Below are 13,718 nucleotides of genomic sequence, written 5' to 3'. Positions count from 1 at the left end.
GGCTCCCACTTTAATAGCTGTGGTATGTTTTTTTTCTTTTATACTACACAGTCCATTCCTATTGCAACTTTTTATTTTACCATACATTTTGTATTAAACTATTCTTAAAGGGATTGTTCATTAGTTTTTTATTGCTGGACTATCATTTTATTGGTGGGGGAGCAACATCTGCTGTTTGGAAGTGGTCAGAAGTTCTTTGAGGCTACCACAACACAGCAGCTCCATCACCAGTTATTGTGGCTGGTACTACAGATCCACCTCCTATTCAAATGAATGGGGTTGGACCTTCCATGGTCCCTATAGAAATGAGAGATCTGCTTTGTTCTGGCAGCATCAGAGAACTTCTAGCCAGTGTCGGCACCGGCAATAGCTGATCGGCGAGGGTGCCAGGTGTCGCATCCCTACTGATCAGATATTGATGGCCTACCCTGTGTATAAGCCATCAATAAAAAAGTGGTGTTGGCCCCTCTTATCTCTCTCTCTCCATATAAATTGCATTCCTGTTTTATTTGCAGAATACTGCACTCATCTCCTTTACTGCTGCAGTTGTACAACACATTCCTTTTTTCCCCTTCCTATCTCTATTGCTGAGCTGTGCGCTCTGACGTCCTCTCACTATCCAAACATCAGCTTAAAATGTCTGCTGCATTCCCTGCTTTGCTTTATATACAGACTATGATAGTTCCTTCTGATTGGCTGTGCTGTACCATTTGATAGCTGCAAGGCATTATGGGGAAGCCCATACAGTTGTGCCTTAGGTCAATAGGAGATGCTTAGGGATCTCTCTGATCCCTGGAGATGCTGCAGCGATGGGAGACAAGTCTGTAGATGCTGCAGCCATGGGAGACAAGTCTGTAGATGCTGCAGCCATGGGAGACAAGTCTGTAGATGCTGCAGCCATGGGAGACAAGTCTGTAGATGCTGCAGCCATGGAAGACAAGTCTGTAGATGCTGCAGCCATGGGAGACAAGTCTGTAGATGCTGCAGCCATGGAAGACAAGTCTGTAGATGCTGCAGCCATGGGAGACAAGTCTGTAGATGCTGCAGCCATGGGAGACAAGTCTGTAGATGCTGCAGCCATGGAAGACAAGTCTGTAGATGCTGCAGCCATGGGAGACAAGTCTGTAGATGCTGCAGCCATGGGAGACAAGTCTGTAGATGCTGCAGCCATGGGAGACAAGTCTGTAGATGCTGCAGCCATGGGAGACAAGTCTGTAGATGCTGCAGCCATGGAAGACAAGTCTGTAGATGCTGCAGCCATGGAAGACAAGTCTGTAGATGCTGCAGCCATGGGAGACAAGTCTGTAGATGCTGCAGCCATGGGAGACAAGTCTGTAGATGCTGCAGCCATGGGAGACAAGTCTGTAGATGCTGCAGCTACGGGAGATAAGTCTGTAGACATGGCCGCCATGGGAGACAAGTCTGTAGATGCTGCAGCCATGGAAGACAAGTCTGTAGATGCTGCAGCCACGGGAGACAAGTCTGTAGATGCTGCAGCCATGGAAGACAAGTCTGTAGACATGGCAGCCATGGGAGACAAGTCTGTAGATGCTGCAGCCATGGAAGACAAGTCTGTAGACATGGCAGCCATGGGAGACAAGTCTAGAGACTCTGCAGCCAAGGGGACAAGTCCGGAGATACTACGGCCACAGGAAATTTTGCATCCGTGGGAGCAGGTTTGGAGGTGCTGCAGCCATGGGGGATAAGCACAAAGATGCTGCAGCCATGGGAGACAAATCCACAGGTGCTGAAGTCACAGGAGACAGGTCTGGAAATGTTGCAGCCATGGGAGCAGGTTTGGAGATGGTGCTGCCAGGGGAGATAAGTCTAGATACGCTGCTGTGGCGCCCCTGACCTGGTCAGGCACCACTGAGTACTGCACCCATGCTGGGGACAGTACAATACAGGTAATCCAGAAGGCTGACCGAGGTGTGACTACACAGGCGCATAGTGATCAGGTCTCACACATGTACCTTTGAGAGGACCCCTGGGGATCCCAGGAGGGGGCAAAGCCTTCACCTCCACTGGAATAGTGGAGGGGGCCAAAAGCCTCCATCTCCACTCAAGGGGTGTGGTAAGAGAGTCTGGTTGCTAGGTGGCGTAGGCAAGAACAGGAGAGGAGGGGCAGTGAGCCAGTGCAGTGTGCAGAGTCCAGGGAGCTCAGGAGGAGCAGACCCCTGGGGCTGTGCAGGCTGACAGCGTCCGCGCAGTGGCTACCGACGGGGGAGAACGGTCAACTAGGAGTGCTACCCGAAACCCATCTCCAGCTAGAGAGAGAGCACAGAGTGGGAAGTAAGGAGACTGCTAGGGAGTACCAGGCCCAAACGGGCGGCAGATCCCGGAGCGGGGATAGATCCACCTTTCCCTGCTAAACCTGCCGGTGTGGGGCCCTCAAAGCCCACACCACAACACCCAAAAGCCGCAGCCACGTAGCCACAGTTAGGGCCCACAGGTCACAGGAGGCAAGCAGCTGGAGTGATCTGGCCCAGGCAACAAGCACACGGCAAACGAAGGGGAGTGAGGCTTCAGCAACTTCCCTGGGTGACCCCCATAGGGACTAAAAGTCGGGGTTACCCCAAACCACCAAGGGCTAAGGAAGGCGAGTTGGTAGTCACCATCAGAAGTCAGCCTGAAGGATACCTGGTTCCAGCCTGGTTCATCCCAGCTACGCCCGGGTTACTCACCCTGCCATCTGAAGTGAGTAAAACCCCTGAAAGACATTCTGCTTGTGTGGAGTTATTCTGCGCCTTGTGGTTCTACACACCTACACAGGCCCTGGGGCTTGCCTCACTCTCAGGAGGCTATTCCAACTAACTGCACTCACCATCAGCCCCAGGCGTCCCTCAACCTGCAGTGGCGGTCCCCACTGACCGCAATACTGAGAGTGGCGTCACGATCAACAGAAGATTTCCTACCGGTGACAAGATCCAGACTGACAGCGGAGTCCCTGAAGGTAATGCACCGACACAGCGTACCCGGGGCCCGACATCTGGCGTCACGAACAGGATAAGGACTAGACCTGTTCAGACAGGTGACCATGTGCCTGGGCGGTCCGCTTGAAAAATTGGAAGCGCCGCCATATTGCCACCATGAAAAGCGCGCTGAAAAACAACAGCAGCCCGCGCTGGAAGAAGTTACCGCCCACGAAGAGGTGTGGCTACCCAGAGATCCCCTGCAGAGTTCTGACCTCACTTGTGAAGAGAGCGGAAGCGTTCAGAGACGGCGGAACGGAGAAGAAGCCAGCAGCTTGCTGTTAGAGAAAATGGCGTCTGAGTGCAGAGACCCAGAGCCAGGCTCCGCTGCCTGGTGGTGTCGGGAGCTTGCTGAGTTCTGCGATCAACTGGAAGCCAGGGTCGGAAGGCTGATTAGAGAGGGACGGACGGAGTTTCTACGGATGACCGCGGCGGTTCGGGCCTACGAGGAGAGAGCCGCGCACCGAGTGCCAGATCGGGCGGTGACGACTCAGACCCCGATGCTGCTACCGATGGGTGAGTCCAGTGTTACCCCTGCCGGCCCGGATGCCCCGACCCCTGCTGCCACGCCCGCGGTCCCTGAAGAGGCGCCCGGCGCGGCGACGCTGAGCCAGGCCGCAGCCCCTCCAGGTGCGGCCCGCCAAGCCCCGGCCGCCGCAGCGATGCCCTGCCCGGCCCGCAAAGAACCGGCTGCGACCGCGACCCTCATCCGCGCTGCAGGAGTGACGCTGACCCAGGCTGCCGCCATGCTAGGCCCGGCCCGCCGAGACCCCACCGCAGCAGCAACGCTCGTCCGCGCCGCAAGTGAGGTGCTGAACCAGGCCGCAGCCCCGCCAGGTGCGGCCCGCCAAGCTCCGATCGCTGCAGCGACGCCCAGCCCAGCCTGCACAGATCCCATCGCAGCTGCGACGCCGATCCAGGCCGCCGCCATGCCAGGCGCGGCCCGCCAAGAAAAGATTGCATCACCATTTTCCCCGGCCTGCAAGGCCAGAGCAGACACTGCTCCCCAGTCCAAGGAGGTCCCTGCTAGGAAGCCCACGCTGGGGGAGGACCCCGCATACTGGCAGCTGAAGGCTGACATGGAGGCCAAGTTCCCACAGGAAATGGTGGATCAGTACATGCTCCCTCCGCACACCCCCAAGAGGATTCTGACAACTCCTGCAGCAACCACGCCAAAGAGTCCCCCGTCTGGGTCTGCTGAAGAAAGCCCATCCCCAGCACTGCCACCGAAGGAGTGCTCAGGAGAACTAAGGGGGAGAGGAGGCCAGGAGGCTGAGGAGCTGACCCCGAAGATACCAGCAGTGGATCCATGCCCAGAGCCGGAGATGTTGCCATATTCCCGCTGGGATGAAGAAGACCTGACACCGTCTGCTGAAGAAGATCTGCCCAGAAACCTCACCTGGGGGCCTGCAGGCATTGAAGTAACAGCCCAGCAGAATCCAGCCCGCAAGACACGACGCCGCAGCAGAACCCAGTTTTCCCCTGCACCGCCATCCCCAGAGCAGAAAGATGAAATAACGGCCAGAGACTTGGAGGAAAAACGGTTCCTGAGAAGAGCCAAAGCACAGGTCAGAGGACCCCTTTGCAGAGGAGTTGTGGAAGATTTTAGCCTGAAGTCAGGGTACGGATTCATCGTTGCACCTGGTATAAAGGAAGGTATCTTCGTCAATAGAAGAGATGTGAGAGCTCATTTGCCCAGAGGACATCCTGGAAGAAACTTAAAGATGGGAGACTCCGTACAATTTACCATGCATCAAGGAGAGAGAGGGTGGTATGCGCTCGATGTAGCACCATGTACCAGCAAACCCCACAGCCATCCCATGCTACAAGATAAAGAAACAGACACAGGAAAAGAAACAGAGGAAGACAGAGAAAGAAAAGACAAGGAACCTACCGATGAGACCACCACGGATGAAGAAAAAGGCCGAGAAAGCAGCAGGTGCCGCAGCCCTACAGGCCCAAGCCCTGGTGAAGAGGAATCCATGTAAAGTAAGAAGTACAGCAGTTGAAAAGTTAAAGTTTTGACCAGTTTGAAGTTTGCAACGTTTTCAAGTTTAAGCAATGTGCCCACATAAACTATTGTGAGAAATAAACCTTAAGGCTATGAACTGGCTATAGCCACAAACTCTCGCAGTGTAAATAGTTACACCAGAAGGTACCACCACCAGAGTCAGCCTGTTTAGGGGCTTGGCTCGTCTGCAACCAGGGAGCACGTCCGTTTATGGGGCCTTGGCTCACCTGCAACCAGAGAGCATGCCTGTTTATGGGGCCTGGCTCTCCACCACAAAGAGGGTACCTGGTCAGCACCAACTGTGGAGGCCGCCTCTACATCCTGCCAGAAGAGGCTGAAGGCGCGGATCCACCAGGCCAGGTATACCCTGAAACCACCAGCCCATGAAAGCCGCCTCTACATCCTGCCAGAAGTGGCTGAAGGCGCGGCCAACGTGAAAGGGTTTGGGTGGGTTAACGGACTTGTGGGTGGAGGGTGGTGATGTATGGTACCTGGTGGTTTTAAAAATGTTTTACATGTTTTAACGTTTTATGCATTTTAAAATGTTGTCTTGCAGCCCGAGGACGTGCTGGTGATAACTAAGGGGGAATGTGGCGCCCCTGACCTGGTCAGGCACCACTGAGTACTGCACCCATGCTGGGGACAGTACAATACAGGTAATCCAGAAGGCTGACCGAGGTGTGACTACACAGGCGCATAGTGATCAGGTCTCACACATGTACCTTTGAGAGGACCCCTGGGGATCCCAGGAGGGGGCAAAGCCTTCACCTCCACTGGAATAGTGGAGGGGGCCAAAAGCCTCCATCTCCACTCAAGGGGTGTGGTAAGAGAGTCTGGTTGCTAGGTGGCGTAGGCAAGAACAGGAGAGGAGGGGCAGTGAGCCAGTGCAGTGTGCAGAGTCCAGGGAGCTCAGGAGGAGCAGACGCCTGGGGCTGTGCAGGCTGACAGCGTCCGCGCAGTGGCTACCAACGGGGGAGAACGGTCAACTAGGAGTGCTACCCGAAACCCATCTCCAGCTAGAGAGAGAGCACAGAGTGGGAAGTAAGGAGACTGCTAGGGAGTACCAGGCCCAAACGGGCGGCAGATCCCGGAGCGGGGATAGATCCACCTTTCCCTGCTAAACCTGCCGGTGTGGGGCCCTCAAAGCCCACACCACAACACCCAAAAGCCGCAGCCACGTAGCCACAGTTAGGGCCCACAGGTCACAGGAGGCAAGCAGCTGGAGTGATCTGGCCCAGGCAACAAGCACACGGCAAACGAAGGGGAGTGAGGCTTCAGCAACTTCCCTGGGTGACCCCCATAGGGACTAAAAGTCGGGGTTACCCCAAACCACCAAGGGCTAAGGAAGGCGAGTTGGTAGTCACCATCAGAAGTCAGCCTGAAGGATACCTGGTTCCAGCCTGGTTCATCCCAGCTACGCCCGGGTTACTCACCCTGCCATCTGAAGTGAGTAAAACCCCTGAAAGACATTCTGCTTGTGTGGAGTTATTCTGCGCCTTGTGGTTCTACACACCTACACAGGCCCTGGGGCTTGCCTCACTCTCAGGAGGCTATTCCAACTAACTGCACTCACCATCAGCCCCAGGCGTCCCTCAACCTGCAGTGGCGGTCCCCACTGACCGCAATACTGAGAGTGGCGTCACGATCAACAGAAGATTTCCTACCGGTGACAAGATCCAGACTGACAGCGGAGTCCCTGAAGGTAATGCACCGACACAGCGTACCCGGGGCCCGACACTGCAGCCATGGGAGCAGGTTTAGGCCATGCAGGCGGCTCACAGTTTCACACCAGCACCATGTGGACTGGGGTTGTCATTGAGAAAAACAGCTACTGGGACATTTTAGAAAAATAACTGCACCCCTGGTTGCACCACTCCTGGGATTATGGTGTGGGGGGCATAATATATGATAATCAGTCAGACATCTCAGTCTAAAGCGGGCTTTACACGCTGTGACATCTCTAGCGGTGTCGCGAGCGATAGCAGCCGCCCACGTCGGTGGCGCGTCACGGGGTGATCACTCCCGTAGTGAACAACATGGCTCGGACCCGTCACACGCAATTACCTGTTCACCGATGTCGCTGTGGCCGCCGAACAATCTCTCCTTTAAGGGGGAGGGACGTTCGGCGTCACAGCGACGTCACTAAGCGGCCACCCAATAGAAGTGGAGGGGCGGAGATGAGCGACCGGAACATGCCGCCCACCTCCTTCCTTCCTCATTGCCGGCGGCCGCAGGTACGATGTTGTTCCTTGCTCCTGCGGTGTCACATGTAGCGATCTGTGCTGCCGCAGGAACGATGAACAACCTGCGTTCCAAACGAGGAACGATTTTTTTTTAAAATGGACGTGTACACAACGAACGATTTGACACCTTTTTGCGATCGTTACTGATCGCAAAAAGGTGTCACACACAACGATATCGCTAACGAGGCCGAATGTGCGTCACCAACACCGTGACCCCGATGATATCTCGTTAGCGATATCGTTGTGTGTAAATGGGCCTTTACACTGATTTAGTTATAAAACCAGTAATGCAGCCATCTCTCCAAAGTGTCCCAGGAGTTTGATAGGAGGAGTAGGCAACGCTAGAGAGGAAAAAGAGCGAATTCAAAAGGATCTAGACACTGAACAATGGGCCGAGGAGAATAGAAGGGTTTTTAACAGGGACAAATGCAAAGTCCTACATCTGGGTAAAAGAAATGTAAAAGTCTATAGTATGGGAGGAATAGAACTAGATGATAGCACCGGGGAAAAGGACGGGGGCATAAGAGTGGATCCCAGATTCAACATGACCCAACAATGCGGAGCTGCAGCTAGAAATGGCGGCCACTGTTTGCCATTTTTGTAAACTGTAAAAAGCTGTGAAAATGTTAAAAAAAAAAGAAGTAAAAAAACCTTAAAGTCCCCTCACCGCTCACCTCTCCAGCCCCTCTCACCGTCACCAGTCCGGTTCTTGCCACATCTTCAGATTGTCACCACTGTCACTAAAATCCCAAGTGTGCGAAAGGTCCTTGTGCACAAATGTACAGAATCTCTCCGGCCACATCAAAACCAGACGTCCCGGCACACTGCGAGAGACCTAGGAGTGTAAGTGCGCGTGGTTGTGATCTGAAGATGCGTCGAGGACCGGACGGGGGAAGTGGGTGGTGGAGGGGATAGAGAGAAGAGCACATAACATTACAGAAAATGCTTAAGGCCGCTTTACACGCAACGACATCGCTAACGAGATGTCGTTGGGGTCACGGAATTCGTGACGCACATCCGGCCTCGTTAGCAACGTCTTTGAGTGTGAAGCGCACGAACGACCGTTAACGATCAAAATTACTTACCTAATCGTTGATCATTGATGCTTCTTTCCTTTCCCGATTATCGTTGCTGTAGCAGGACGCAGGTTGTTCGTCGTTCCAGCGGCAGCACACATCGCTACGTGTGACACCCCAGGAACGAGGAACATCACCTTATCTGTGGCTGCCCGCTATGAGGAAGGAAGGAGGTGGGCGGGATGTTCGTCCCGCTCATCTCCGCCCCTCCGCTTCTATTGGGCGGCCGCTTTGTGACGCTGCTGTGACACCGCACAACCCGCCCCCTTAGAAAGGAGGCAGTACGCCGGCCACAGCGACGTCGCTAGGCAGGTAAGTCCGTGTGACGGGTGTAAGCGATGTTGTGCGTCACAAGCAGCAATTTGCCCGTGACGCACAACCGACGGGGGCGGGTACGCTCGCTAGCGATATCAATAGCGATATCGCTGCGTGTAAAGTGGCCTTTAGACCAATCTCCCATCATTTACTTTTATGGACAGCTCCTCGTTCTCCCTCTCGCTGGCTGCTGCAGAAATGTAATACTCTGGATTCCTGATCTCTCTCACTCTTCAGAATAACTGAGCAGAAGGGTTTTACAACTGGGTGCGGATCAGGGCTGTAGCAGAGGAAATGACGCCATTCTGCTCAGTCATCCTCCGTGTATTGCTGTGATCCTGTCACCCTGAGTGAGGAGATCAGATACACTCCTTCATGACGCTGCCCCTCAGCCTGACAGGATCTTGCTCTAACATGTGTTTCTTCAGACAACCCATAATAATGGAGGGGTTACCGATTGTAAATATGTGTGTCTGCCATTTTGGACAACTTCTTGGAGGCCGCCTTTTATATTAAATGATGAAGCATTAGGCTGTTGTGGGAAATCATTTGGTTACTGACATATTCTTGGTCACTTTTCCATGTGATCTAGGCATGCAAGCTTTATATTGTTTTTTACATTTATATGGCAAGTTTTATGACAGTTTGGAAGAATTTGGACTCATTGCAGTTGAATATTAACACATTTATTTTTAGATGCTGCCCAGGTAGCTGGACCTCAGTGGGCTCACAACATTCCCGATGTTGTGCTATGATATCAATGCCATTGGGCGATAGTCGATGTACTGTATATTAGGTGCAGATATGTGGCTCAATGGAGCATTGATCTGCTATGGTAGTTACATTGATGACCTCAGTATAATATATGGGGTCGCCGGCGCCGATGTGATGACCAAACCACGTGAATGACGCTGAGCATAGAACAGGAGCTTTCTCCCAACCAGGGTATACCAAGAAAGAGGAGGATATCAGCTGCTGAGATTTTTAAGTTGTGATCTCAGAATATATAACGTATGTAAACATACAAGACACAATACCTTTACTGTAGTAACAACAATCACATCAACTCACATAATGAACCTCATCACTTGTGCCCTTTATTAACTACAGTCCATAAAAAGTCAGGAAATGCGTCTGTCACGAACCACCGGGGGGGTCACTCAGAAATCCCCCGCGCTGGCTACCAGTACGTCACAATCGGGGGGTAACAAGTGGGGGTCACCCCTCCTTTATACCTCCCGACCGACAGACAGAGCACATGACGCGCTCTCTAGCGCCCCTCTTATAGTCAGACCAATTATGGAATTGCCCGACAATAAGCCAGGAGGCCGCTATACTACTTATGCCGATTATTGAAGGGTCCCCGGTGAGAGTAGGGTATATATTCCCCCGACCTCCGCGGGCGGAATATATAAAATCTCCCCGAATCTCACTGGCCTCCCCACAATAATCCTTGGCACAACTCGCTGCCACCAACCGCTTCACGGTAACTATTAGCCGAACACACCGACGTGGGATTCAAGATCGAGATAACAGAACAGCCCAAGATTAATTATATAATTTAATCAGCCTAAAGCCACACTAGAAACTACAATATATACAATAGGGGATCTACAGAATATACATAGGTCAGAGTACAGTTACAGATAAAGCATGGTTTACAAACAGGCATACAATTACATCAGTTACCTTGTGTGTCTGGCCACAGGGGGGCGCTGTAGACCAGGTTTCCAGGATCTCCCTCACAGGTCTTCCCTGACCAGACCCCCCGAGCAAAAGAACACTGGAAAATGGCCGAAGTAGGGTTATCAACCTGGGCAAATCCAGGTCCCCTCCTACCTTAGTGACCTCATAGGGAAGCACTGCCACTCCCCCTGCATGGAGTCAGAGTAATATCCCAGAAGGGGCTATTACCTGCAACTCCGGACTGGGAGGTCCGATCGGGATGGTTCTGGTGCCATCAGATCCGCCCGGGTCCCCTCTGCATTTTGAGTCCAAGCACGACTCATTTACCGGACTCCTACTAGCAGTTCTCTATATCTCGCCGCCCCAGGGTGCCACATAGACGTCGAGGATATGCACAGATTCGGCTTGAAGTCCCGATTCTAACGATGTAGGGGGTGTATGGCTGAGACGCACGGTAATATCATAACTGGGTATGATATTACGGAGCCAGCAGTATGCTCTCCTGTGGTGATTAGCTTCCTTTTGGTTTTGCCAGGTCACTGTCCACTTTCTTTGATGAGCGGACACAGCTCCCAGGGGCTCTTCCTCTCTCTCTTTGTTTTAGAGGCCTGAGAGAACACTAATCTCCATATCAGAGGAGATGGCTGTTGGAGGTGTAAGTGGAACACAGACCAGTTCCTTTGACACCTATCTGCTAAACAAACCGTTTATCCCTGTGGTAAATTTTCTGATTGAAGGAGTTGTGTGAAGGAAAGGGGGGGTGACACCAGGAGAGGGCTTCCTGACATAACTTGAATATCATGATTTATCGTCATATCTCCGGATTTACCTCACACCTCCCCCCTTTTGAGGGCGCTAGGGGGCAGCACACTCCGGTGTTCCCCCGTGCGCCCATCCGCGACCTCTCCTTGTCGGGACAGCCCGTCTGCGTTACCGTGGTCACGGCCCCTTTTGTGTCGAATGGTGAAGTTGTATTGCTGGAGCGCCAGGCTCCATCGCAACAACCTGCCATTCGTCCCGGAGACAGTGTGTAACCAGCTGAGGGGATTGTGGTCCGTCTCCACGATGAAGTGGCGCCCGTATAGATAGGGTTGCAGACGCTGCAGAGCCCACACTATGGCTAGGCATTCCTTCTCCATTGTGGAGTAGGCCACTTCCCTTGGTAACAGCTTCCTGCTCAGGTACAAGACTGGGTGCTCTTGGCTCGCAGAGTCCACCTGGCTGAGCACCGCACCGAGGCCGAAGTCACTGGCGTCGGTCTGTACTACAAACGGCCGCGTGAAGTCGGCTGCCTGTAGCACGGGCGGGCTGGACAGGGCGTCCTTTAGGGCCCGGAAGGCTGTCTCGCAGTCCACGGTCCAATCGACTGCAGAGGGCAGCTTCTTCTTGGTGAGGTCCGTCAAGGGCTTTGCCAGGCTACTATAGCATGGAACAAACCTCCTATAGTACCCAGCGGTCCCCAAGAAGGACATCACCTGCTTCTTGGTCCTGGGGGTGGGCCAGGATGCGATGGCTTCCACTTTCTCAGGCTCGGGCTTCAGTGTTCTCCCGCCTACCCGGTGACCGAGGTACTGGACCTCGCTCATGGCCAGCTGACACTTTCCCGGCTTGATGGTCAAACCTGCCTGGTGGATCCGCCTGAGCACCTGTGCTAGATGCTCTAGGTGATCTTCCCAGGTGGGACTGAAGACGGCAATGTCATCCAGGTACGCGGCCGCGTACCCTTCAAGTCCCTTGAGCAGGGTGTTGACCATCCGCTGGAAAGTGGCAGGGGCATTCCTCATCCCGAATGGCATCACCGTGGACTCGTACAGTCCAAATGGGGTAATAAAGGCAGAGCGTTCCCTGGCCTTGCGAGTCAGGGGGATCTGCCAATATCCCCGGCTCAGATCCATGATGGTCAGGTACTGAGCCCCGGCCAACTGATCGAGCAGGTCATCGATGCGTGGCATTGGGTACGCATCGGCGACCGTGACAGCATTGAGCCCTCTGTAGTCCACGCAGAACCGAGTGGTTCGGTCCTTCTTAGGGACGAGGACTACAGGCGAGGCCCAAGCGCTGTTGGATGCCTGGATCACCCCCAGCTTCAGCATCTCGTCAATCTCCTGGCGCATGTGTTGCTGCACCTCCAGGGAGACCCGATATGCTGAACGCCGGATCGGGGGATGATCCCCAGTGTCCACGTGATGGACAGCCAAGTCAGTCCTTCCGGGCTGGTTGGTAAACAACCCCCGGAAGGGGTGTAGGGTGGCCCACAGCTGGGACCGTTGGTCCTCCAAGAGCTGGTGGCCAACCTCCACATCCTCAATGGATCCGCCTGCCCTAACCTGGGCTAGCATATCCAAGAGGGTTTCCGCTTCTCCCTCCTCGGGCAGGTTGCACACAGGGAGTGCACATGCCTCCCGCTCATGATGTGCCTTCATCATGTTCACATGGAAGGGCTTCCGCCTTCCACGGGCAGGGTCCAGGGTGACCAGGTACGTTACAGGGTTGAGCTGCTGGTACACGAGGTATGGGCCTTCCCAGGCTGCCTGAAGCTTGTCCTGTGGTACGGGGACCAGTACCCACACCTTTTGACCCACTTGGTAGGTCCTCTGACAAGCGTTCTGGTCGTACCAACGCTTCTGATCGGCCTGGGCTTGAGCCATATTGTCGTGTACCAGTTGCGTCAAGGCCTGCATTTTGTCCCGGAAGCGCATGACATACTCGATAACCGACACTCCAGGGGTGGCCAAATCCCCTTCCCAAGCCTCTTTCACCAGAGCCAGGGGGCCCCGCACACGTCGCCCGTACAGGAGCTCAAACGGTGAGAATCCCGTTGAGGCCTGTGGAACCTCCCGGTAAGCAAATAACAGGTGGGGGAGATACCGCTCCCAGTCACGCCCGTGGGAGTCGACCAACATCTTAAGCATCTGCTTTAAGGTGCCATTGAACCGCTCGCACAGGCCATTAGTCTGTGGATGGTACGGGCTGGCCACCAGATGTCGCACCTGGACTTGCTTACAGAGGGCCTCCATCAGCTGGGACATGAATTGGCTCCCCCGGTCAGTGAGCATTTCCTGGGGAAAACCCACTCGGGAGAAAATCTCCAGCAATGCGGTGGCCACCTTGTCAGCCCGAATGGACGACAAGGCCACTGCTTCTGGGTACCGGGTGGCATAGTCCACTACCGTCAGTATGAAGCGTTTCCCGGAGCTACTGGGGATGGCCAGCGGGCCGACCAGATCCACAGCCACCCTCCTGAAAGGCTCATCGATGATGGGCAGAGATACCAGTGGGGCTTTGGGGAGTGGCCCCACCTTCCCCACTCTCTGACAGGTTTCACACGAACGGCAGTAGGCAGCCACATCGGCCCCCATTTTTGGCCAGTAGAAATGCTGGTTTAACCTGGCCTTGGTCTTAGCGATCCCTAGGT

At 54.1% G+C, this 13,718-nt stretch overlaps 1 protein-coding gene across 1 annotated transcript in view; it reads right to left on the bottom strand.

Moving 5' to 3' along the window:
* The window catches only part of LOC142246576 (uncharacterized), a 51,841-nt gene that overhangs the window by 16,996 nt on the left and 21,127 nt on the right, over positions 1-13,718 (bottom strand). The gene's annotated exons all lie outside the window — the stretch shown is intronic.

Source organism: Anomaloglossus baeobatrachus, chromosome 7 (genome assembly GCF_048569485.1).
Source record: "Anomaloglossus baeobatrachus isolate aAnoBae1 chromosome 7, aAnoBae1.hap1, whole genome shotgun sequence".
Taxonomy (NCBI): Eukaryota; Metazoa; Chordata; class Amphibia; order Anura; family Aromobatidae; genus Anomaloglossus; species Anomaloglossus baeobatrachus.
The sequence above is the reverse complement of the archived record's forward strand: the minus strand, read 5'-3'. Positions and strand labels throughout refer to the sequence as shown.